We start from the raw sequence: 25341 nt of genomic DNA, 5'->3' as shown, positions 1-25341 counted from the left end.
TACTTCAATGCGAGATGCTTTCAGTAATTTCCACAACGAAACTCTGTGTCGAAATCTGACAGAAAACCCAAAGATAGTCTGTTCATACATAAAGCACACCAGTGGCAAGACGCAATCAATACCTTCACTGCGTGACAACAATGGTGAAGTCATTGATGGCAGTGCCACTAAAGCAGAGTTATTAAACACGGTTTTCCGAAACTCCTTCACTAAAGACGACGAAGTAAATATTCCTGAACTCCAATCAAAAACAACTGCCAAGATGAGAAATGTAGAAATAGATATCCTCGGTTTCTCAAAGCAGCTTAAATCAGTTTAATAAAAACAAGGCTTCCGGTCCAGAATGTACACCAGTCAGGTTCCTCTCAGAGTATGCTGATACAAAACCTCCATATTTAGCAATTATATACAACCGCTCGCTCACAGAAAGATCCATACCTATAGACTGGAAAATTGCTCAAGTCACACCAATACCCAAAAAGGGAAGTAGGAATAATCCGTTGAATTACAGGCCCATATCACTAACGTCGATTTGCAGTAGGATTTTGGAACGTATACTGTATTCGAACATTATGAAGTACCTCGAAGAAAACGATTTATTGACACATAGTCACACGGCTTCAGAAAATATCCTTCTTGTGAAACACATCTAGCTCTTCATACTCATGAAGTAATGAGTGCTATCGACAGGGGATGTCAAATTGGTTTCATATTTTTAGATTTCCAGAAGGCTTTCGACACCATTCCTCACAAGCGTCTTCTAACCAAACTGCGTGCCCATGGAATATCGCCTCAGCTGTGCAACTGGATTCGTGATTTCCTGTCAGAAAGGTCACAGTTCATAGTAATAGACAGAAAGTCATCGAGTAAAGCAGAAGTAATATCCGCCGTTCCTCAAGGAAGTGCTACAGGCCCTCTATTGTTCCTGATCTATATTAACAACATAGGAGACAATCTGAGTAGCCGTCTTAGATTGTTAGAAGATGATGCTGTCATTTACCGTCTTGTAAAGTCATCAAGATGACCAAAACGAATTGCAAAATGATTTAGATATGCGTATGGTGCGAAAAGTGGCAATTGGCCCTGAATAAAGAAAAGTGTGAAGTTATTCACATGAGTACTAAAGGAAATCCGCTAAATTTCGATTACGCAGGAAGTCGCACAAATCTGAAGGCTGTAAATTCAACTAAATACTTAGGGATTACAATTACAAATACCCTAAATTGGAACGATCACTTAGATAAAGTTGTGGGTTGAGCCAACCGAAGACTGCGATTCATTGGCAGAGCTCTTAGAAGGTGCAACAGGTCTACTAAAGAGACTGCTTACACCATGCTTGTCTGCCCTATTCTGGAGTATTGTTGTGTGGTGTGGGATCCGCATCAGGAGGGACTGACGGATGGCGTGAAAAAAGTACTAAGAAGGGCAGCTCGTTTTGTATTATCGCGAAATAGCGGAGATAGTGCCAGAGACATGATACATGAACTGGAGTGGCAATCATTAAAACAAAGGCGTTTTTCTTTGCGACGGGATCTTCTCATGAAATTTCAATCACCAATTTTCTCCCTTGATTGCGAAAACATTCTGTTGGCACCCACCTGCAGAGAGAGAAATGATCACGATAAAATAAGATAAATCAGGGCTCGCACAGAAAAATTTAAGTGCTTGTTCGTCCCGTGCGCCGTTCGAGAACTGAACCCTCCACAGGCATTTTATTGTGAATAGCAGAGTAATCATGTAGATGCAGATGTAGAAATATTCCATGTATAGATTTACGATACATGGTGACAGTGAGATCGCATAGTGACTCTATCCACCTGTAGGTAAAACTTGCCTGCCCCCCCTCCCCCAGACCTGTACCTCAACACCAACAGCTGCCATCTCCCATCACAACGGAAATCTGTGCTCACTAACCTTGTACACAGAGCTCACAACATATGCGACAAGGACAGTTTATCTATTAAGATTCAGCACCTGAAGAAAACGTTCCAGCAGAATGGCTATACCGAAACGCAGATGAGACGTGCTCTCAAAATGAGCAAGAAGAAGAAGGAGGACCTCCAGGAAGAAGAGAACAACAAAGGTCTGGCGTTCCTCCCATAAGGGAGCCGCTGATGGCAAAGATTGCCAGGGTACTGGAGAATGGTTGGTTGGGTGCAGAAGGGACCAACTACACTCCTGGAAATGGAAAAAAGAACACATTGACACCGGTGTGTCAGACCCACCATACTTGCTCCGGACACTGCGAGAGGGCTGTACAAGCAATGATCACACGCACGGCACAGCGGACACACCAGGAACCGCGGTGTTGGCCGTCGAATGGCGTTAGCTGCGCAGCATTTGTGCACCGCCGCCGTCAGTGTCAGCCAGTTTGCCGTGGCATACGGAGCTCCATCGCAGTCTTTAACACTGGTAGCATGCCGCGACAGCGTGGACGTGAACCGTATGTGCAGTTGACGGACTTTGAGCGAGGGCGTATAGTGGGCATGCGGGAGGCCGGGTGGACGTACCGCCGAATTGCTCAACACGTGGGGCGTGAGGTCTCCACAGTACATCGATGTTGTCGCCAGTGGTCGGCGGAAGGTGCACGTGCCCGTCGACCTGGGACCGGACCGCAGCGACGCACGGATGCACGCCAAGACCGTAGGATCCTACGCAGTGCCGTAGGGGACCGCACCGCCACTTCCCAGCATATTAGGGACACTGTTGCTCCTGGGGTATCGGCGAGGACCATTCGCAACCGTCTCCATGAAGCTGGGCTACGGTCCCGCACACCGTTAGGCCGTCTTCCGCTCACGCCCCAACATCGTGCAGCCCGCCTCCAGTGGTGTCGCGACAGGCGTGAATGGAGGGACGAATGGAGACGTGTCGTCTTCAGCGATGAGAGTCGCTTCTGCCTTGGTGCCAATGATGGTCGTATGCGTGTTTGGCGCCGTGCAGGTGAGCGCCACAATCAGGACTGCATACGACCGAGGCACACAGGGCCAACACCCGGCATCATGGTGTGGGGAGCGATCTCCTGCACTGGCCGTACACCACTGGTGATCGTCGAGGGGACACTGAATAGTGCACGGTACATCCAAACCGTCATCGAACCCATCGTTCTACCATTCCTAGACCGGCAAGGGAACTTGCTGTTCCAACAGGACAATGCACGTCCGCATGTATCCCGTGCCACCCAACGTGCTCTAGAAGGTGTAAGTCAACTACCCTGGCCAGCAAGATCTCCGGATCTGTCCCCCATTGAGCATGTTTGGGACTGGATGAAGCGTCGTCTCGCGCGGTCTGCACGTCCAGCACGAACGCTGGTCCAACTGAGGCGCCAGGTGGAAATGGCATGGCAAGCCGTTCCACAGGACTACATCCAGCATCTCTACGATCGTCTCCATGGGAGAATAGAAGCCTGCATTGCTGCGAAAGGTGGATATACACTTTACTAGTGCCGACATTGTGCATGCTCTGTTGCCTGTGTCTATGTGCCTGTGGTTCTGTCAGTGTGATCATGTGATGTATCTGACCCCAGGAATGTGTCAATAAAGTTTCCCCTTCCTGGGACAATGAATTCACGGTGTTCTTATTTCAATTTCCAGGAGTGTATGTGGTCATTAGTCCCTCCGACCTTGGATTAACTAAAACCTATAAAATCCCACATTAGAAGAGGGAACTACAATGTCCATAAAATGATAAACTATTGACAGGGAAGGAAGGAAAAGGGCAGAAGAAGAGGTGAGGGAAAGAAAGTGGCTAATGACAGGGGCATGAAGGAAGAAGCACAGGAGACAATAGGGATGCTCAAGACATAACAGACCCCATAAGGTAAGGAGTGGGAAGGCAGAGCCCAGTTGAAGCCAATCCAGTCTGGGTGAAGGGGAGAGCAAGAGGGCCTGCCATTCCATTCACTCACCAATAAGGTGGAAGGTCCCTCCCTTAAATAAAGCGATAAAAACCCCCATCGCTAATAAAAAGTAAAACGAGATCCGCCCCTGAGGCCGTGCCAGCCAACACCAGGGCTAGTGAGTCTGGAAAGCTACAAGTCCGTGGCAGGGCGGCTAACTTGGGTCAGTCTAATAAGATGTGAGCCACAGTCAACATTGGTAACTGTGAGTCAGCCAAGTATGGCCGATGCGGAGCCAGCATAGGATGACAGAGGCCTTATGAGAGACCCGTAAGGAGGACCGCCACAGAGTTGTAGAATCCTTAATCGCCCTGAGCTTGTTCGCCGAAGAAAGAGTGTGCCATTCTGCATCCCAAAGGCCCGAAACCTGACGGCGTAATGCCGAGTGAAGGTCTATTTCCGAGGGGAATGGCAATAGCAAGAGATGGCCGGGTAGTAGCTAATTTAGCCAGTCGAATGGCAAATTCATTGCCAGGAATCACAACATAGCCTGGGGTCCAAATGAAAACCACCGAGCATCCACGTTGAGCAAGGAGAGAAAGGGAGTCCTGGATAGCAATGGCCAACGGATGTGGATACTGGAGAAGAACAAGATAAAAACCATCTTCCATCCTCTAGCAAAAATCAGCAATATACTGGGCTCAATGAAGGGAAATTTGGGTCTAAGAACACTGGATGTTTACAGCATTTCCTGTGAATGTGGAAAACAATACATCTGACAGACGCAGCGCTGCATCACACAACGCATCTCTGAACATGTTAGAAGCGTTTGCCTCAGACAAAAGGAAAAATCGGCAATAGCGGAGCACAGCCTCAGTGGGGAACACATTTCAATTTGAACAAACCAAGAGACTGTGTAGAGTGAAAGGTTTCCAGGACTCTATTATTAAAAAGGCAATGGAGATACAGGTCAGTGATAAACTGGTCAACCATGATAGCAGGTTCCAACTCAGCACTGTGTGGAACACAACATTAGCAAAAATATGACGAAAGCGCACCAATGGAGGCAGGTCGGTGGCGGCGGATGGAATAAACAGCCGTACCGTGATGAGACGCTAGAGCCCTCTCCTTTCTCTCTATGAATGACAGCCTCCCAGAGGTTGCCTAAAATGTGGAGTCTTTGTCATTTACTCCAAAAGTAATGGGGTGGAGATCATAAGTGGGACTACTAGGGGAAAGACTGGACTTCCCTAACCAAGGCAGGATTAAATAACTGGTATGTGCTAGTAGGACTAGTGGTTTTTCTTCTTAGTCCTCGCTCTTGGCACCACATCTATGATGCATTGCCGGGGCATGAAGATGGGATGAGAATTGATCAGGGCTAGGTCTTTCTTGGAGACAATGTTGTGCAGGTATGTGGCTGCCCAACCAAAGTCACAAGATTGGTGGGGAAGAGGGGATGGGAACATCAGGAGGGGTAAAGGGGTATGGATGGTAGAGATATGGATATGTACCATCTCACAACAAATCCGCTAGCATGTCAAATGGTTCAAATGGCTCTGAGCACTATGGGACTTAACTTCTAAGGTCATCAGTCTCCTAGAACTTAGAATTACTTAAACCTAACTAACCTAAGGACATCACACACATCTATGCCCAAGGCAGGATTTGAACCTGCGACTGTAGCGGTCACGCGGTTCCAGACTGTAGCGCCTAGAACCGCACAGCCACACCGGGCGGCGCTAGCATGTCTATCACCATCTTAGAATCTTGGAGGTTGTCCGTCAGCAACTGGTGGTCATGTTTGGCAGCGTCTTCTTGAACCATAGCAGTGATAGCAGCAACTTGTGCTCCTTCTTTGTCCTCTTCTGGCTGCGGTGTCGCCGCCTCCATCTCCTCGACCACCTCTCCAGCAACCTGCGTTCCCACATTGGCCAGAGAGGTGGTCGTCTCGGTTTCCTCATTTACTCCCTTCCTAGAGGGGGTCAGCACCTCTTCTTTGCGAGGTGCAAGGGTCAAGGCTTTCTTCAGTTGCCACAACTGACTTCTTCCAGTTCTACCCTCTGGGACGTCCTCTCCTCGGCCATGGCGGATTTGAGTGTGGTGACGGCTTTGTCCGTGGCTTTCTGTAAAGATTCACGGAAACTATTGTAGTCGTCTTCTTCGCGGCGGCGCAGCCCGTTTCCCCTTCTTGGATATGGCAGCCACCTTGTCTTGTTGGGCCACTCCTTCTTGTTCTGCTTGCTCGAATTCTTGGTAATGCTGCAGTGACGATTATTTGCCACATTTGCGCTGCTGCAGTTGACATACTTCAGAGCAGCATTTCACGGCTTATTGCAGTCATATGTATCATGTGCCTTTGCACACTTCATGCACGCGACTGTGTTACCACAGGGCTTTGCTACATGGCCAAGCTGTTGGCACTTGTAGCACTGCTGCATTTTCTTCCTGCTCTTATTTCCGCTCTGCACTTCATCGTCAGGTGCTCCAGTAGGACGGCGAGAAGGTGGGATCTTGACTTCCCCTTGCCTTCGCCTCCTTGCGACGCCCAGCCATCTCTGCAACATACACCAACGGCAACAGCGACAGTGCCAAAGTGAACTGCAGTGAGTCCAGCAGCAGAGTTGCCAGGACCCAGCACACGTGGCTCCTTCCCACCACACACCGATTCCACTCATATCTGATTGGCCTGACCGGTGCCGAGGATGCAGAGAAGCCTGTGGTACAGCGGCTATAAAGATCTGGATGAGACGTGAACCCGACACCTGATTGCTGTGGGTTTAAGTAGTTCTAAGCTCTAGGGGACTGATGATCACAGATGTTAAGTCCATAGTGCTCAGAGCCATTTGAACCAAGAACAAGCTGCCGCGATTGTTAGCCTCCTAGGCTAAGTGCTCGGGCTGGATGGCAAGCAGAAGAGGAAGAAGCCTGTGCAGTGATTCCACTGTCAAAAGCTGGGGCGCTTCACCACAGGCTGCACTGGCACACTGGCGCGTCTAAAGTGTGCAAAGCCACACCTCGTACGCGAGTGCAAAAAGCTGAGGGACACCGCCGCCACATGTGCCAACTGTGGCAGTGCACATGCCGCCAACTACTGTGGCTGCAGTTATCTCAAGAGCTGTGGCCATGGGAAGGGGTGGCACATACGCCAATGACGAGCCACCGTGCAAGACGAGGTAGCAACGGACCAAGATGCGGCAGTAGCCCCACCCTAGCGCCACACCGTCGGCATGTCTGTCAGTGTTGGCATGGGTGGAGGGCCATGCTGCTGCATCCCCAACAGCATTCACAAGATCGATGACACTGTCACCAACACAGTCGCCACTCTCAAATCCGCCATGGTGGAAGAGAGGGCTGCACTCCGGGCGGAGGCGGACGAGATGTGCCGGCAGCTCGCGCAACTGTTCGAGTCTCGCAAGGCGTCACTACTCACACCGTCAATATGCAGACAGAAGCTCTCCTGGCCCCTGCAGCAACGCGGCGCACTGTGGGGGTGCCCATGGAAAGGGGAGAGCCTGCAGAAACAAGACATTGATCCAGCATCATCAGCAAAACGGGATTACGTGGCCACAGACATTGAACTGCCTGCCCACCCTACTGAGGACGAGGTGGAACAGCTGTTGCCGGGAAAAGTAGTCCAGATTGCTGCACCTACCCAAGAACAGGGCACAGAAGATGGTTGCGAAATCATTGCGGGACAAGACATACGCACACCACAATACCCCCTACCATTTCACCGATCCTAATATTCCTAAACTCCCCCTTCCCCACAAACCTTGCGACTTCAGTTGCACCATTGTAAACCTGACCGCCATCATTCATAGGAATGATTTGGATCTCATAAACAGCTTCCCTATCTTTACCAAATATGACTGGCAACGTATTGTCGATGCTATGCCAAGAGTCAAGCAGAAGAAGAAGAAGAAGAAGAAGAAGAAACATACTGCTTACCAGAGCACAGAGAGAGAACCCAACACTTTGCCTGAAGATGGCAAGTAAGAAACTCGCTGAAAAGATTTTATCATAGATTCGCCAAGACAGCCTGCATTCTCATATAACACTTTTATGTTTGTCATCCAACATCTCAAAATAGTTATAAAAAACACTTTACATCTCTTAAATGTTTCCAGTTTGAAGCTTCACGTATCATTGTATCATGCTTACCAGTCTACAAGTCCACTTGCAGACAAAAATTCATTTACACAATATAGTGACTGTTGCTTGAGCACGTGCGCCACAGCTCTGAACATGCCCAGTGGCAATGTTTGAACATCCAGTGGTAGGTAGCTGAACATCTTCAAGTCTGCTGTGGAAAAGCTGTCCAGTGTCTTACTTAGGTGACAGCTTGGAATATCACTGTCAGCTTTATTTGGTGCCATAGTTGTGAATATCTTGTCCCTTGCAGAAGGATACTTAATTTTCTTTTATATAGCCTAGAGTTGAAAACAGAGTGGCTAAATATTGTCATTATTCCTAACTGCTTGAAAATGGGTCTACAGGGGTCAAATTTCTTGCTGGAGGATATTATTCTTACAGAGTTCTTTTGCAGGAGCAATATGTTTTTACTTCCAGTAGTGTGTCCCCAAACCAGCAATCCATAGGTAATGTGGTTGTGGAACAGTGCATGATATATTGTCATCAAATACTGATCTGTTATCACACATGTAAGTTTCCTGAGGAGATAAATTACTCTTGAGAGGTTAGAACACACCAGTGTTTGGTCCACATCAGCTTATTGTCAGTAGTTTGGCACTATCAACATTTTGTGTGTCCACAGTCACCAAGGCTGCATAATATTTTCTGGGTTTTTATAATTTTGTTTTCATTTTGTTTGCTTGGAACCACTTTTTAGCTACTTCAAATAAAATTTCAGCATCCTTTTGTGCCTCAGCTGAATTTCTACCCGTAGTCACTAATATTGTAGCAGTAAACATGACTTTTGGAAGAACTGGGTAGGAATCACAGTGTGGGAGTCATTCCACGACTGAGAATCTCTCTCCATGCTCACTTTATGGGAGAAAAGAATGCCACACCAGATGGCTGTGCAAATGAGTAGAATTAGGTGGAAGACACATTTAATGCCATGTTTTTGACACAACTTATAAGTGATGGGCTTACATAAATTGAAATTTTATCTCCAATTAATACTTCTGATCCTAGTAAATGCCATAAGCGAGGCAACAACAGAATCAAACCAGTCTTTGAACACTACTGTATGGATCCATCCTGATTTTGTGCAATTACGCCGCACTCTCCAAGGCCCATTTTCCATTAAGGTATTCCACAAGTGTTCAGCTTTTATAGGCGTAATAAGGAGGCAGCATTTTTTTCTATTGCACTGCCACTAAACTTTACAGAGCTAGGAGATTTGCTATGGTTGCAAACCATTTCAACATATTTTATGCCCCTTCTACATAACACCTAGGTCATCAGTCAAATTAGTTTTGTCAGATTTCCATATGTTGCCAGGAAGAATGTTTTTCAGGGTAGTTTCTATGTGTGTCAAATATATGTTCATGTAATTTTCATTTTACTTTTTAAATGTTATTACTGATTCTAGCAGTAAATTCGCTATGTATTTTTAGAAATGATCTACTCCATTCATAACCTGACAAACTGTTCTTAACTGTTTCACAGCAGCATCTTTTCCTCTTAGATATTCCATCACTTTCATTCAGTAACTGGGTAAGCACACTCCCTTGGCCGTAGCACGTGATAAGACGAAATGTAGTTCCTCTGATTTGTTAAATACTGTTGAATGTCCACTGTGTTTTGGAGAAGTCCTTTTAATTTATGTCAGATTGTACTGTATGTAATTTAGCACGCAGCAACTATCTTCATTGTGAAATCTGATGCTACACGTCATCTACATGTTTGTGATCTATGACATTGGCTGTGAAACAGAGTGTAACTTTTGTATTTGCTATAATCTTCAGCAAACTTGAAAGCTCCACCCTGTCACTCAGTGGAGTATTTGCATTGTTATAATATGGGCCACTAACAATACTAATAACAGTCTTTTCTAAATTAAACTGTGTGCGCTGTAACTGAATTGTTGTTGCACAATAAAGGTGACTGACTACTGCTTCCAAAGCAAGCAGTGACTACAGGGGCTTGATTGGATATTTCACCTACCATTTCAAAGCACTGCCTGGAATTTGACACTGACTGCTATCAATCTTTTTCTTTGATGGGATTATATCCACCAGTCGAGAGTTGTTTTTTGGAGGCACAGGAAAGAGAGATGTCTGTGCCTCATCTTGTTAAACCCTTTGAAATAAATAGTATAATTAGGATCTAAATGTTGCCAAGCCCTAAAAAGAGGTGATTTAATTTTTCATTTCTGGAATTTACTGTGAACTAATAGTCATTTCTGTGGATGTGGTTTGTGCTTTAAATTCGAGATGAAAACCAGCAGTATTGATTGTGATACCACATTCAGACAGACAGCTAAAAATTTTTTATTTAGGTAATTACTGAATATGATTAGTTGGTTTGCTAACTTTCATTGAGCAAAATGTATATCAGCACATGGAAAACCAATGGCAACCAGTACACAGGTCTTAGGTTAAGTACAATTTAAATGAACAGTGAATGAACTTCATATTTTGAATTTGTGAAGTTGCATATGATGCAAATACAAGTTTTGAGATCACAATTTTGGTAGAAGTTGTTTTTTGCAATATGTAATATAGGAATGAGATGTGTGGCTTGTCTAGATGTTAAAGTCAGTCCAATGTTACTAATGAACTTTAATATACAAATTATTTGCAGTTTAACACTTCCACTGTTATGAGTGTTACTCGTTACAGCTATAAGACTACTAAACAAAATGAAAGTCTTGGCTAGTCATGGTTCCATCATCGAAAAAGTGGTTGTCATTCTCACATAGCTTCTTAAAGTCTCTGACAAACTACTTAGATGACAAGTAACATGGTGCTTCCCAGAGCTTGTCCCCACAGCAGCCATGGCTCGCAAAACTTCACAGCGTCATAAGTCTGGAAATTCTTGCATCTGCAACATTAGAATTTCAGAAGTGACGTAATAGTGTGCAGATAAATACCATGCCACTTTCAGAATGTTTTGATGAACAATTCACCACAATATTAATTTTACAATCGTGGCCATTGAAAACACATCTGCACACTTCAAACTTCAAAGCCTGTTTCCTTCTCTCTCCTGCCACTGTTACTTAGTCGCCACGGAGTGCGCCAGACCAACTGTTCAGTCAAAATCCTTGACTTTTGCAGCACTGTATCTAATTTTAATTGTTTCATTATTTAAGCCCATGGACTAATGAAGTGACTTATAGCTTTCAGATCAGCTGTCTCAAATTTTTATTTTTATGGACCTGTTTAGCTTTTGCTTGGAACCTCCTCACCTACTACATCAACGAAATTCTGCTTAAGTATGTATTGTATCACTTCTGAAATGGATAATCGAATGATCCCGTAGAACAAAAAGACCACAAAGATGACCCACATTCTGTAAGAAGAGTACGTGCTGTCTTGGCAAACTGATGTGACAACTCTTAATTTACAATGCATAACTTCTAGCTCTGAAATACTCTTCATCTAGTAGCTCTTATTCCGCAAGGCCTTTATCACATGATTCTGCTTGAGGTCACAGTTTGGTTGCTGAAGAGGCTTTATTTTGTCTCCACATTTACTTCACATACAGTATACAAACTTCTCTTTATAAGAATAACAGTGTCATGGATTGGTGTATATGAAATGGTATGTCTCAACCAAGCAGCATGTCTTTTAGCAACACCAGAAAATGATGTGTGAAATTAGCATTACATGTTGAAGTTCTTGATATGCATAAATTATTATTACTTTTAGGAGCAGCAGTTCCCAAAATAAAGAAACTATTTCAATAACAATGAGCATAGAGTAGACAATCATACATACACAAAAAATAATTAATTTATTGAAAATTTTAAATTAATAATTTATAGCCTAGTCACAAGATTCAATCACTTGATTGTCTCACATGTACACCCTTAAGTGAAATATAAATTGCATAGACAGCTGCTGTGCCACCAGCTGCCAGCAGCAAATCAATTTAACATCAAATTCTGTCAAACAAATACTTATCATACACTGGAACATTACATTCACTTATGCACAACCCTGTTAAATTCTGCACACATGAGAGGAACAACAGAAAATGAAATTATCTGATGCGACCACAATTCAAGATTCACAGAAACAACACTGGACATATCATACTGTAATTGCCAGTGTGCTATATTTCATCGCAGTGCCATGATCTACCAGCTTTTCATTGTGTTGTTCTTTGTGAACCTACACAATGTAAACATAAGAATCAGTGTGTGAAAACATTAAAATGAAAAATCCATATTAAAATCAAAAGTATTATTTTAGCTAAAGCATTTACCTGAATCTAAAGATACACAATAATGATTTCATAGATTCTTATCCCCTTGATTGGGTTGATTATATATAAACCAGGTTACTGAAAACATTTTTGTACTTCTCTGCAGGAGATTCTTTCCCAAGTTCATCCCTCTGCTACTTCCATGAATAGGCTTTGTGTTAATGTGAAATCTGGGATGCTAAATGTTTCTTTAGTAACACGCCTGTTTGATTTTACATTTGCTCTATGTATTATTTTTGTGTTAACCTTTCTATGTTATAGCAGTCGGGTGAGAATTCATTCCTCTGGACTCTGCAACGTTATTCCAACGAAATCATAACATGAATAAATGCACAGATTTTAGCCAATAAGTTTTCAATAATTAATGAAAATTCTAATGCATGTACAATGCAGCTAATAACCAGATGAAGGTCACTAACAGCTACAGCTGTGTAATAGTCATCCTGTCAGTACATGTAACTTTTGTATTTACACACACAAAAACAAAATAAAAAAACAACATATGCTATGTGCCACTCACAACGAATTTTGCTTAATTAAAATCAGATCAGCTTCACTTATTTTTATGAAATGATTTCTCACTAGTTGAAGTTTCAAATAACTGTCATACTTCGAGAAGTGACAACACTTGTATAGGTACATTTACAAATAATTTTCACACGCGCACGCATGCACTCCGAAGCAATTTTAATTCGTAATCTGTAATGCATTCCATTTTTATGCTTCATATTTATTGTTAAATGTCTAGTACCTCAATGTATTTCAGTTTAGCTTTGTAAAAGTTTAATTTTGATTTGTTCCCAGGTGAATCTTGTTGCCTGTGTTTATTTATGCCCAGACTTGTAATATCACTAGGTCTATAATAATCTTGTTAATGATACTCAATATGTATCTTATTCAGGCAATTTACTTCTATAAATCAGAGGCCTGAAATGCTGTTGAGATTTCACCTCTTAATTCAAGAGTAAATAACTTGACAAAATATTTGAATCACTGCTGTAGGATTTTGCCACTCAATTAGGTTTTTTACCTGCAACTTAGTGGCTTAATTGCTATTTACTGTTTGACATTGAATTTTTACATTCTAAAATCACTCACATAAAATTTTCACATAAAAATTGTGCTAAAATGAGTTTCATTCACAGTATTGGGTTTCATTGTAATGCAGTTTTACAAATTGATCACAATTGTCTGAATTCTCTCTCTTATGTTAAGGTTATGAGACAGTTGATTGTCATTTTCTTCCTACATTTTTATAGAGTAATTTCATTTACCTTTTTATGTTTGGGAATTGTAACATGTTTGAGAATTTTTATGATGTATGCAGTACACCATTATCATGCACAATACCCCTGCCAGGTCTGTTTAGAACAAAGAACTCTCCATATCTTCTGTCTTCCCACCATCTTTTCATCTCCACCTTGATCTGTCTTTCTCCCATTCCCTTCCTCTCATGTATCTATATGGGTGTCCTCCACCATTCATTCAAAACATCCCTACAATCCAAGCTTTGATTTTTCTTTTCTGTCCTGTAAAGGTTCCTTCTCCACTACTTCCATAATCATCTCATTTTCTAACCTGTCCACTTCTGTCACTATTTCTCCAGAATTTCATCAGAACTGGATCATCACACACCCAATATTTAACCCTTTTGCAGTTTTGAGGGGTATCCTTGCTCTGTACCATGCTTCTAACATTGTTCTACAATCATTCTACTCAACTCCCCTGTTCATTTATTTCTCTATTATTTATCCGGTATTAAGCTTCCCACATACCTTAAACTCTCTAACTTCCTCAGTCACTCTTCATTAATTTTTATTCCAGTCGTGACTACTCCTCCTTGGTTCTGATCATTATTTCACACTACCTTATGCTACATTTCATCCCATATCCCTGTACTATTCATTACCATACATCTAAATGCTCTTGCACTTCCTACTCCTTGTTTCCCCAAATCATCTGCAAATGCCATTGCTTTCATCTTTCCTCCACAAATTACTTGTGTCACTCTGGTTATCATCTCAGCCATCATAATACGGAAAGCGCACTTCCCCGCCTCAAGCCATTCTTCAATTCCAGAAAATTCAATGTCTCCCCTTCCACTGTCACACTTCTTTTATACATTTTCTTCCATATAGACTGTCGTGTAGTGAAGCAGCTCGACATGGTAGGAATTCAACAAGTCAATGTAATTCCCCTGAACAAATAATGAGCCATTGTGCCTCTATAGCCTTCAATAACAGCGAAAGTGTTACAGCTACAGGATTTTGTGCATGAACTGACCTCTCGATTCATGTTGCGCGATATGGGTGGCCGAATCATTCACATGAATTGTCCAGAATATTCTTCAAACTAGTAGTGAACAACTGTGGCCTGGTGTCACGGTGCATTGTCATGGAAACTCGAAGTTCATGAATGGCTGCAAATGGTCTCCAAGCAGCCAAATATAACCCTTTCCAGTCAATGCTCAGTTCAGTTGAGCCAGAGGACAAAGTCCATTCCATAAAACACAGCCCACACCATTACGGAGCCACCACCAGCTGGCACACTGCCTTGTTGGCAACTTGGGTCCACAGTTTCATGGGGGTTTACACCACACTAGAACTCTGCCGTCAGCTCTTAACAACTGAAACTGGGACCCATCTGACCAGGCAACGGTTTTCCAGTCGTCTAGGGTTCAACCAATATGGTCACGAGCCCAGGAGAGACAGTGCAGGCTGACATCATGCTGTTACCAGAGACACTTGCATCGGTCATCTACTGTCATAGCCTATGAATGCCAAATTTCGCTGCACTGTCCTAACAGATACATTTGTCTTATGTCTCATATTGATTCGTGGGGTTATTTCATGCATTGTTGCTTGTCTGTTAGCACTGACAACTCTAAGCAAACACCGCTGCTCTCGGTTGTTAAGTGACAGCCATCTGCCTCCGGTGAGAGGTAATGCATGAAATTTGGTATTCTTGGCACACTCTTGACACTGCACCTCAGAATATTTAATTCCCTAACGATTTTCAAAATGGAATGTCCCAAACAGAGCTCCCTGTTGTGCAGCTACAGTCATCTCATATACCTTTTCACGCGATCTGAGAGCAATTGATAGCTTCTCCAATGCACTGCCCTTTAATACCTTGTGTATACGATGCTACTGCCATCCGTGTACACCTCACTATCCTATGACTTTTGTCATCACCTTAATGTATGTATTTCGACATTTCTGAAGGCCATCTGTAAATCTATTCCATATTCACAGTGGTGTCCCTGTAGCTGGCTTATAGCAAAAATTAGGTTACAGACCTTCCTTTTCTGAATCCATTTTGTTCTGTCAATCTACTTTCTATTTTTGTCCAAATTTGTCAATACAAAACTTTTTCAAAGACCTTTGCACAATCGCTCATCAAAGTGATTCCCTTCTTACAGTCTTCTACCCCTTGGGCTCTTATTTACTATTCAGACATAGTCCATAATATCATTCCACTTTTAACCATCCCTTTTCTGAACTTGCTCTATTCTTTTCCAATATTGTAGTCCATTCTGAACATCCAAATTCTTCTCTCTTCTTCCATCATTCTTTCATGCCTGGTATCCTTCTCATCTTGATGTAGGGAACTGATTGGCACTATTAGTGCAGTTTTATGCTTATACTTCGATTCTGCATTGTATGGCATTCTATGCTTACAAGGAAAGGTCCCCAGCACTGCAATCAACGTTGTGGAACTATCTATACGGTAATGTAGATTAAGATACCAGGTATCACACACAGCAGCCATTCACCCCAGTGGGCCCTCATTTCCAAGTAAAATTTCAGAATTTTATGTCACACTCAATAGCGTTAAAAAAGTTGCATTATAGAGTCTGGGTGTGTGGTATAATGGATAGGATAACAGCTTTACATGCAGGAAGTTGTGGTTTCGAATCTTGTCACATGCAGTAAGTCTCCTTATTTTGAAATCTTTATCGAAATGACTGATCATGATTTGTATTCAATTAACTGATTTAAATGCAATTTTTTAATTCCATTCCTTGGCCATATAATTTTAATCACAATACCAACTTCCTCATTCACTCTCACTTTTCTTCCTATCATTCCTTCTCCACTTGCAATCTTTGTTCATGAGTTTTTAATTACTTTTATGTATTAATTTTGATTTAATTTACTTTGCATTCATTTTATCTATTTCTCATCTTGCTTAAATTTAATTTTACTTATAAACCCATCATTCATTTAAATTTTCATCTGCATTATTTTGTCCATAGTGCAATAGATATTTAGCTTATGTTTTAAATGTCTGTATGACATTTACTGTACAAAAACAATCACATTTGGTAACAAAAATACATTTTTCACACTACAGCAAAAGTATAAATAGATTATTTCATCTTTCGCTTTTTTAACTGATAGAGTAGATTTTTTCAAATAATTGAATATTATAATAGATAAATACAATTAAATTCATATTCACAAAAATTCTGAACGGAAAAAGAATGGTATACACAAAAAAATGAAAAAGTTCATATCGGGATTAAAACGATGTGACAAAGGGAGACAAATAGAATATTACATTTTAAAAAAATTAACTGAATAAAAATAATGATGGAAGAGAACAAAAAAAGAAAGAAACAGAAAGAAAAGACATAGTGCACCTGACAAATTCAAATCCACAACCTCCAGCACGTGAAGTTGTTATCCTATCCATTGTAACACACAATGATACATTATAATGAAATTTTTTTTAACACTATTGGTGTCACACATAATTCCAATTTTTTTGTCATCAGTCACTCAGAAATTGGAGCCCACCAGGTAGAATGGCTGCAGTGTGCGATACCTGGGATCTTAACCTACAATACCACATTTATAATTTCAAAAAGTTGATACGCCGCTGGGGAATTCTCCTCATTAGAATTTTTGAGGAAAATTAACTGATATAATTTAAACAAACCATGACTTGTAAATTTCATCATAAGAGACCAAAAGCCATATGGATTTGTAACATTATTCCCTAAGGCTTTCTGTCATGCTTTTCACGAAAAGGTTGTAGCAGACTAACTGTACCTGCTGCTCTTGCTATTCCAACTGCTGTCGAAGGCCAGCCACCACTGGAACTCCCTCCAACCACTGTTAAATTCAGTCAAAAAAATCAATGTTTTCCCTTGATAGTAATCCCCCACTACCTGTATGCCTACAGAAGAGGGATGGAATCTGCAGGGCGCCCAGCCAGTCTGGGGTATCACAAATTTTTATTGTTATTTCTGATTTTTTTCTCACTTTCATCTGTAATGTTCGAGTTCAATACATTGTGGCCTACATGCCATGGAAGATGAGAGCAGCTTCAGCAGAGGTTGTTTGTTCAAAAAAATCACGTTGACAAAGTTGTCGCGCACAATTTTGAACAGCCAATACGGAATGAGGGAGGAAATCACTTGTTGGCTGTGCTGTTGATGGAGCACTGGTCTGAGACTGGATGTCCCTTTGAGTTTCAGCTGGCTATGACATGAACCTCTCCCTCCTTATTTTTTTTGTCCCTTGATCTGACACCGAAACATTATCTTTTTATGACCACCTTGACTGGCTAATGGCCTCACCAGCATGCCCCAATGTATTACAATTTGGAGAATAAAGTAATATGTTTTCAAATGAACTCTTGTCTAAAAAAAGAGCTCCCTACAGATGCCTGCGTCCTTGTCTGTATGGCCAGGGACCCTCTGCACCTGCAAAGCATTATATTGGCGGCCACTGTTGTCAACATAAAGACAGCATGGGTATACAGCAGTAATATAGGGAGCTGCTAGACAGTGTAAGCCTACTGTCTTTCATGTCTAAGGGCAGAGCACAGAAACATTCAGTAAACTGTCATTTCCTGTGAATAGCTTAAACAATACCTTTACTGCCCCAGTGCCATGTACCTGTAATATTAAACTGTCTTCTAGGCTTAATGACTTTCATATTAGAACCACTTGTGCTGTGGTGGATTTACGTCACCAGTGACTGTGACTGAGCGTTTGGCATCGTTGGCTGGAAGGAAGTTTGGCCACCAAGTGCAAGTCTTATTTCATTCGACGCCACATTGGGTGACCTGCGTGCCAATGACGAGGATGAAATAATGATGAAGACAACACAACACCCAGTCCACGAGTGGAGAAAATCTCCAACACAGCCGGAAATCAAACCCGGAACCGCATGCACAAGAGGCAAGCATGTTACCACCCAGCTAAGCAGGCGGACACCAGTGACTTACAATGAGCTATAAAGAAACAAGATGATGGAGTGTCCCATCTGATCTACCACTTGCTGCTCCAGAGTTCAACAAACTTGCCAGAGTAGAGCCAGTTTTTTTGAGAATCCAAACCACCAAAGAACAATTGACACGAAATTGGGTTGGATTTTCTCTCTTAGGATAGGTGCCTCGTTCTAGTCACTAGGCGATTTGTTAGACAACTGGACACCCAACTGCAAGATTTTTGGAGCTACACGATCTGTCTACCAAGCAGGATAAACTATGGGAACCACACAGATAAAATGGAAGTGGGAGATTTGGGGTTCAGCTCCCAATGAAGCCCTACTAAGTTCTTAAGTGAACTGCAACAATAAGACTTTCAAAGACTGGAGCATCTTGACAGGATATTTGAAAAGCAAGCAAATCTGAAAATGGAATATGCACCATTAATGCATGACTATATTAAACTAAAATACATGGATGGAGGTCTCAAATTCTCGGGATATTGTTGGTCTCCAGTTTTACTTTTCAAAATATGCCATTTTCAAGGAATCCAGTACTACTAAGGTGAGAGTGGTATTAGATTGCTCTTTTGCACTTCAAATGGAGTACCTCTCAATGATATCTCAATGGTTGGTCCCACCAGCCAACAAGACTTGCTTTCCATTATTATGAAATTTTCCTCTTTTAATGTGACTGTCAGCTGACATATTAGAAATATATCATTCTGAGGATAGGAACTTTAACAGAAATCTCTGATAAGAAACACGTATGGAACTGCTCCTGTTGCATTTCTTGTGCTAGATGTGTTCAACAGATGACTTTAGAGAAATAAGATAGATTTACAATGGTATCACAAGCTTCCTTGTCGAGTTTCTATGTGGACAACTTCTTAGGTGGATCAGCTACAGAAGTCTAAGCTCAGGAACTTCAGGCCCACATTGTCCAACTACTTGCTCCTGGGTGGGAGGGGGGGCACAGGTTCCATAGACAAAATAAGTGTTACAATAGCTGCAGGGGCATGGAACAAATTCCAGTGTGGGGCAGAAAGCCTCATTGCCTTGCTATCTCAATGGTGAAGGAGTTACAACACTTTAGGAATATTATGACACCCTGGTTATTGACACATTTTAGTGTAATGTAGCGGAAGAGTCCTCTGTGTTCAAATGGTAGGAAGTGCCATGCCCTGTCCACAGTAACACCTATTTTGACCCACTGGTGCTTCTGGGCCCAGCAGTCTAAAATGCAAGCTGTTCCTCTGCACCTGTGGCAGCTTACCATTGACTGGGATGTGGTGTTTTCATCCAACCTAACTGCTGCATGGAATGCTCTTTGTGTGCATTTGTTTTCCAAAAACCAAACAATGGATAATTCAGGATGGAATATAACAATATCATGAAAAGGAAAGTTGCTACTCACTATATAGTGGAGATGCTGAGTCACAGAAAGGCACAAAAAAGACTGTCACAAATAAAGCTTTTGGCCAGTAAGACATTTGTCAAAAATACACACACACACACACACACACACACACACACACACAGGCAGGCGTGCGCTCAAGTGCGACACACACACACACACACGCACACGTATGACTGCAGCCTCAGACAAGTGAAGCCACACTGCGAGCAGCAGCATCAGTGCATAATGGGAGTGGTGACTGGGTGGGGTAAGGAGGAAGCTGGGGCAGAGAGGGGGAGGGATAGTACAGTGGGGGTGGCAGACTGTGTAGTGTTGCTGACACGCACACAGCGACGAGGTGGAGAAGGGCAGGGCAGCTATGTGCAGTCAGGAGGTTAGACAGAGGGCAGGAGAGAGGTGGGGAGGGGGCAGGTAGCAGGAAAGGAGAGAAGTAAAAAAGACTGGGTGTGATGGTAGAATGAGGGCTGTATGGTGGTGGGATGGGAACAGGGAAGGGGCTGGATGTGTGAGGACAATGACTAATGAAGGTTGAGGCCAGCAGGGTCACGGGAATGTAGGATATATTGCAGGGAAAGTTCCGACCTGCGCAACTCACAAAAGCTGAGGTTGGTGGGAAGGATATATATGGCACAAGCTGTGAAGCAGTCACTGAAATGAAGGAGGTCATGTTTGGCAGTGTGCTCAGCAACAGGGTTGTCCACTTGCTTCTTGGCCACAGTTTGTCGGTGGCCATTCATGCGGACAGACCAGACACACAGTTGTTAGTGGTCATGTCGATATAGAATGCTACACAGTGGTTGCACCTTATCTTGTAGATCACATGACTGGTTACACAGGTAGTCCTGCCTTTGATGCGATAGGTGATGTTTGTGACCGGACTGGAGGAGGTGGTGGTGGTGGGAGCATTTATGGGACAGGTCTTGCATCTAAGCCTATTACAGGGGTATGAACCATGAGGCAAGGGGTTGGGATCAGGGTTTGTGTAGGGATGGACGAGTATATTGTGCAGGTTCGGTGGATGGCGGAGTACCACTGTGGGAGGGGTGAGAAGAACATTGGGCAGGACACTTCTCATTTAAGGGATGACAAGAGTTAGTCAAAACACTAGCGGAGAATGTAATTCAGTTTCTCCAGTCCTGGGTGGTATTAAGTTAAGAGGGGAATACTCATCTGTGGCCAGGCAGTGGGACTTTGGGAGGTGGCGGGAGACTGGAAAGATAAGGCATGAGAGATTTGTTTTTGTACAAGGCTGCGAGGATGATTACGGTCTGTGAAGGCTTCAGTGAGAACCTCGGTATATTTCGAGAGGGACCGCTCATCACAGCAGATGCGACGCCCATGGGTGGCTAGGGTGTCTGGGACTTCTTGCTATGGAACGTGTGGCAGCTGTCAAACTGGAGGTATTGCTGGTGGTTAACAGGTCTCATATGAACAGACTTACTGATGTAACTATCTTTGAGGTGGAGGTCAGCATCTAGGAAGGTGGCTTGTTAGGTCGAGTAGGACCAGGTGAAGCAAATGGGGGAGAAGTTGTTGAGGTTCTGTAGGAATGTGGATAGGGTGTCCTCACCCTTGCACAGGATCGCAATGATGTCTTCAATGAGTATGAACCAGATGAGGGGTTTAGGATTCTGGGTGTTTATGAAGGATTGCTCTAGATGGCCCATGAAAAGGTTGGCATAGGATGGTACCATGCAGGCACCCATAGCCATACCCCAGATTTGTTTTTAGCTAATGTCTTGAAAGGCAAAGTAATTGTGGGTGAGGATATAGTTGGTCATGACAACTAGGAAGGAGGTTGTTGGTTTAGAATCTGTCAGGCATTGGAAAAGGTAACATTCAATAGTGGTAAGGTCATGGGCACTACGGATGTTAGTGCACAGGGAGGCTGCATCAATAATGATGAGAAGGCACCAAGTGGTAAAGGGACAGGAACTGTGGAGAGTCAGTGAAGGAAATGGTTGGTATGAGGGTAATCCCAAATGTAAGGTTCCTATTTTTTTTATAAGTACAGAACTCTGTGTGGCTGTCGGTCATACTGTTATGAAGAGTGCTTCATGCGCTGTGTGTAAACATGCGCACGCCGCGCTCAGGTGCTCAGTCTTGGCTTGGTAGCTGTTGAGAATGGAGCTCCCACTGGATTCTTACCACCGAGTGCAAATTGTGTGCATTTATTCAGTTTTTGAACGCAAAGGGCACTGCGCCAATTGAAATCCATCGCCAACTGACATAGTGTATGGTGAGCTGTGCATGGATGTCAAAAATGTTCATAAGTGGTGTAGAGTGTTTGCAGCTGGTCAGACTGAAATTTACGACGAACAAAGGAGCGGGAGACCATCAATTTCTGAGGAGACAAGTGTCGAAGGTTGAGCAAAGCATGTGTGAAGATCGGCGGATCACCCTGGATGACCTCTGCACGTTGGTTCCTGAGGTTTCCCGAAGCACCATTCATAGAATTTTAATGGAAACATTAAACTACCGGAAGGTGTGTGCAAGATGGGTGCCATGCGTGCTGACTGAGGACCACATGCAGCAACGAGTTGATGCTTCCCGTACATTTCTTCACTGCCTAACAGCTGAACAGGACAACTTTCTGGACTCAATTGTCACGGGTGACGAAACCTGGGCATACCACTTTACAGCTGAGACCAAACAACAATCACAACAGTGGCGACATCCTTCTTCGCGAAAGCCGCGGAAATTCAAACAAACACAGTCTGTCGGTAAAGTCATGCCAACCGTTTTTTGGGATCGGAAAGGGGTATTGTTGGTCGACTTTATGCCCACTGGGACCACAATTAACGCTGACAGGTACTGGGGGACTCTGAAAAAACTCAAACGGCCAATTCAGAACAGGAGAAGAGGAACGTTCAGCAAGGGCGTACACATTCTCCGTGACAACGCTCGCCCACACATCTCTCGGCAAACCGCTGCTCTCCTGCAACAGTTTCAGTGGAACATAATCACCCACCCACCCTACAGTCCTGACTTGGCAACCAGTGACTATCATCTGTCCCTAGGTTAAAAGAATATTTGGCTGAAAGCAATTCAGCTCCGACGACGAGGTGAAAGAAGAGGTTAATAACTTTCTGAACAGCATAGCGACGAGCTGGTACAACATGGGCGTACAAAAACTGCCAGAGCGTCTACAAAAATGCATCAACAGAAATGGCAATTATGTCGAAAAATAGCTAAATGTTCAAGCTGTAAACTGATGTAAACCATTGTAGAAATAAACAGGTCTATGTACAAAAAAAAAAAAAAAAAAAAAAATAGGAGACCTTACTTTTGGGATTACCCTCATATCTTTCATATAGGCGGGTAGGTTCTGGCTAATAGGCTGAAAGTGTTGGTCTACAAGGGCAGACATTCTCTCAGTGGGGACAAAGTAAGTGGGCACAACGGGGTGTCCTGAGTGGTTGGGTTTATGGACTTTAGGAAGCATGTAGACGGTAGGAGTGCAGGGAGTGGTAGGTGTGAGCAGAGAGATGGACTCTGGTGAGAGGTTCTGAGATGCGCCTAAGGATTTGAGGAGTGACTGGAGATTCTGCTAGATTTCTGGTATTGGGTCATTGTGGCAAGGTTTGTACATGGATGCATCTGACAGCTGGCGAAGTCCTCCTTCCAGGTTATCCTTGTGGTTCAAAATAACAGTGGCGAAGCCTTTGTCTGCAGTTAGGATAGTAAGATCGGGATCAGTTTGTAGATGGTGGACTGCGGTTCTTTCTGTGGATGTTAGTTTGCATGTTGAGGGATTTGGGGAATGATGGTGAGGCAAGGTTTGAGGTTAAGAAATTCTGCAAAGTTAACAGGAGGTGATTTTGGCGCAGTGGGGGTGGTGAGTCCCAACTTTCCTTTTTATAATACTGTTGCATTCCATAAACGATATTTTGACTGGCAGTAACATCATGCTTTATCCCGAACACAATAAACAGCAAATTCATGGTTTTTGTGGTTCTTCACAGTTGGCATATTATGATGATGTGTTTAAGAGATTAAATTACCAGTTCATAAGTCTCTCTTTATCATGAGCGAAACAAGTCATAAGATGAAAAGTAAAAACAATGGGAACTTGGTTGTTCAAATTATATAAGCAAGTCAAAGAGTTTAAAAGGGCATGACAGTAGTTGTACCACAAGAGATAAGAGAGAGAACCTATGCAGAATCTTGCACAAGGGGGGCTAAAGGCAGGGTCCTCCGCCCCTCCCCCCCAAACCACTCTTAACACTGGAAATGGAAGAAAAGCATAGGTTAGAGTAAAATCCACACTCTCTCAGATATGCAACACATAATCTGCAAGCATCTGAGGCAGGTAAGCTGAGAGTGTACCGCAGAACGGCCAGCAAGGCACACTTAACAAGAATATGTGCTGCAGCTACAGTGAGGAGTATCTTCCTGATGCAGAAGGAACTTGTGGGCGAGTCTCATGTGGCCAATGCACAGTCGGCACAACACAATGGCCTCTTCCTGAGATGCCTGGAAAGATGTACGCCGCACTTTAATGGACCCTTTAATCGCTCTCAACTTGTTTTGGATCATAGTAGCCTGCCATTCCAATTCCAAGAGCCTCAAAATCCTGCGGGGGAATTGTAATCTTAAATCTGAGCCCAGTATCCTCATGTCAAGTTCATCTCCTGTAGCTGCGTATTTAACTAGACTATCAGTGAGTTCATTTCCTGGGATGTCTATGTGGCTTGGTGTCCAGGTGAAGGTCTCCATTTTTCCATGAATGTAGATGTCAGCTAGCACGTCCTGGATGTTTGCGACCAAAAGATTTTTGGGACAGCACAAGGTTGTGCTTTTTAAGCAACTCATTGAATCGTTACTGATCACAAAGTTCGTTGTAGCCTGGGATTTGATATACCGCAAAGCCTGAATGATAGCAACTAAATCTGCAGCGTATACATTGCAGTCACTTGGCGAAGAGTGATTCTTGTGTCCCCTTGCATGTGCAAAAGCATAACCAATCCTGTCATTGTAATGCATACTGTATTATAATATGGATTGAAAGAAATTGGGGCCACAAAAGAGGTTTACCTGTATCACAGGACATGGTATAGCCCACAGAGATGTCGAGAGGGAGCTCTAGGAACACAGATTAATGGAGGTTGCTGGAAGTCCTTCAGTAAAGTTCTGAGTCAGATTCCAGCTGGTCTTCCTAATATTGGGCGATGCGCAAAGAGTCTGAACTGCTGGTTGTGGAACAGAGTGGAGTGACATGGGCAGGTAGGACCTCTGTCAGACTGACTGTGTACCTTGCCAAAAGCTGCTGTTGTGTAACCTGCAGTGGTGGGACACCAGCTTCCACCAGGAGGCTGTCAACAGGACTTGTGCGGGAGGCCCCCATCGCCAACTGTACACCAGTGTGGTGAACAGGGTCCAGTAGGCTCAGTACAGACTGTGCTACTGACCTATAGGCAACACATTAATAGTCCAAGTGGAATAAAATCAGCACTTTGTAA

Source organism: Schistocerca piceifrons, chromosome 2 (genome assembly GCF_021461385.2).
Source record: "Schistocerca piceifrons isolate TAMUIC-IGC-003096 chromosome 2, iqSchPice1.1, whole genome shotgun sequence".
Lineage (NCBI taxonomy): Eukaryota > Metazoa > Arthropoda > Insecta > Orthoptera > Acrididae > Schistocerca > Schistocerca piceifrons.
Note: the sequence above shows the minus strand (reverse complement) of the source record.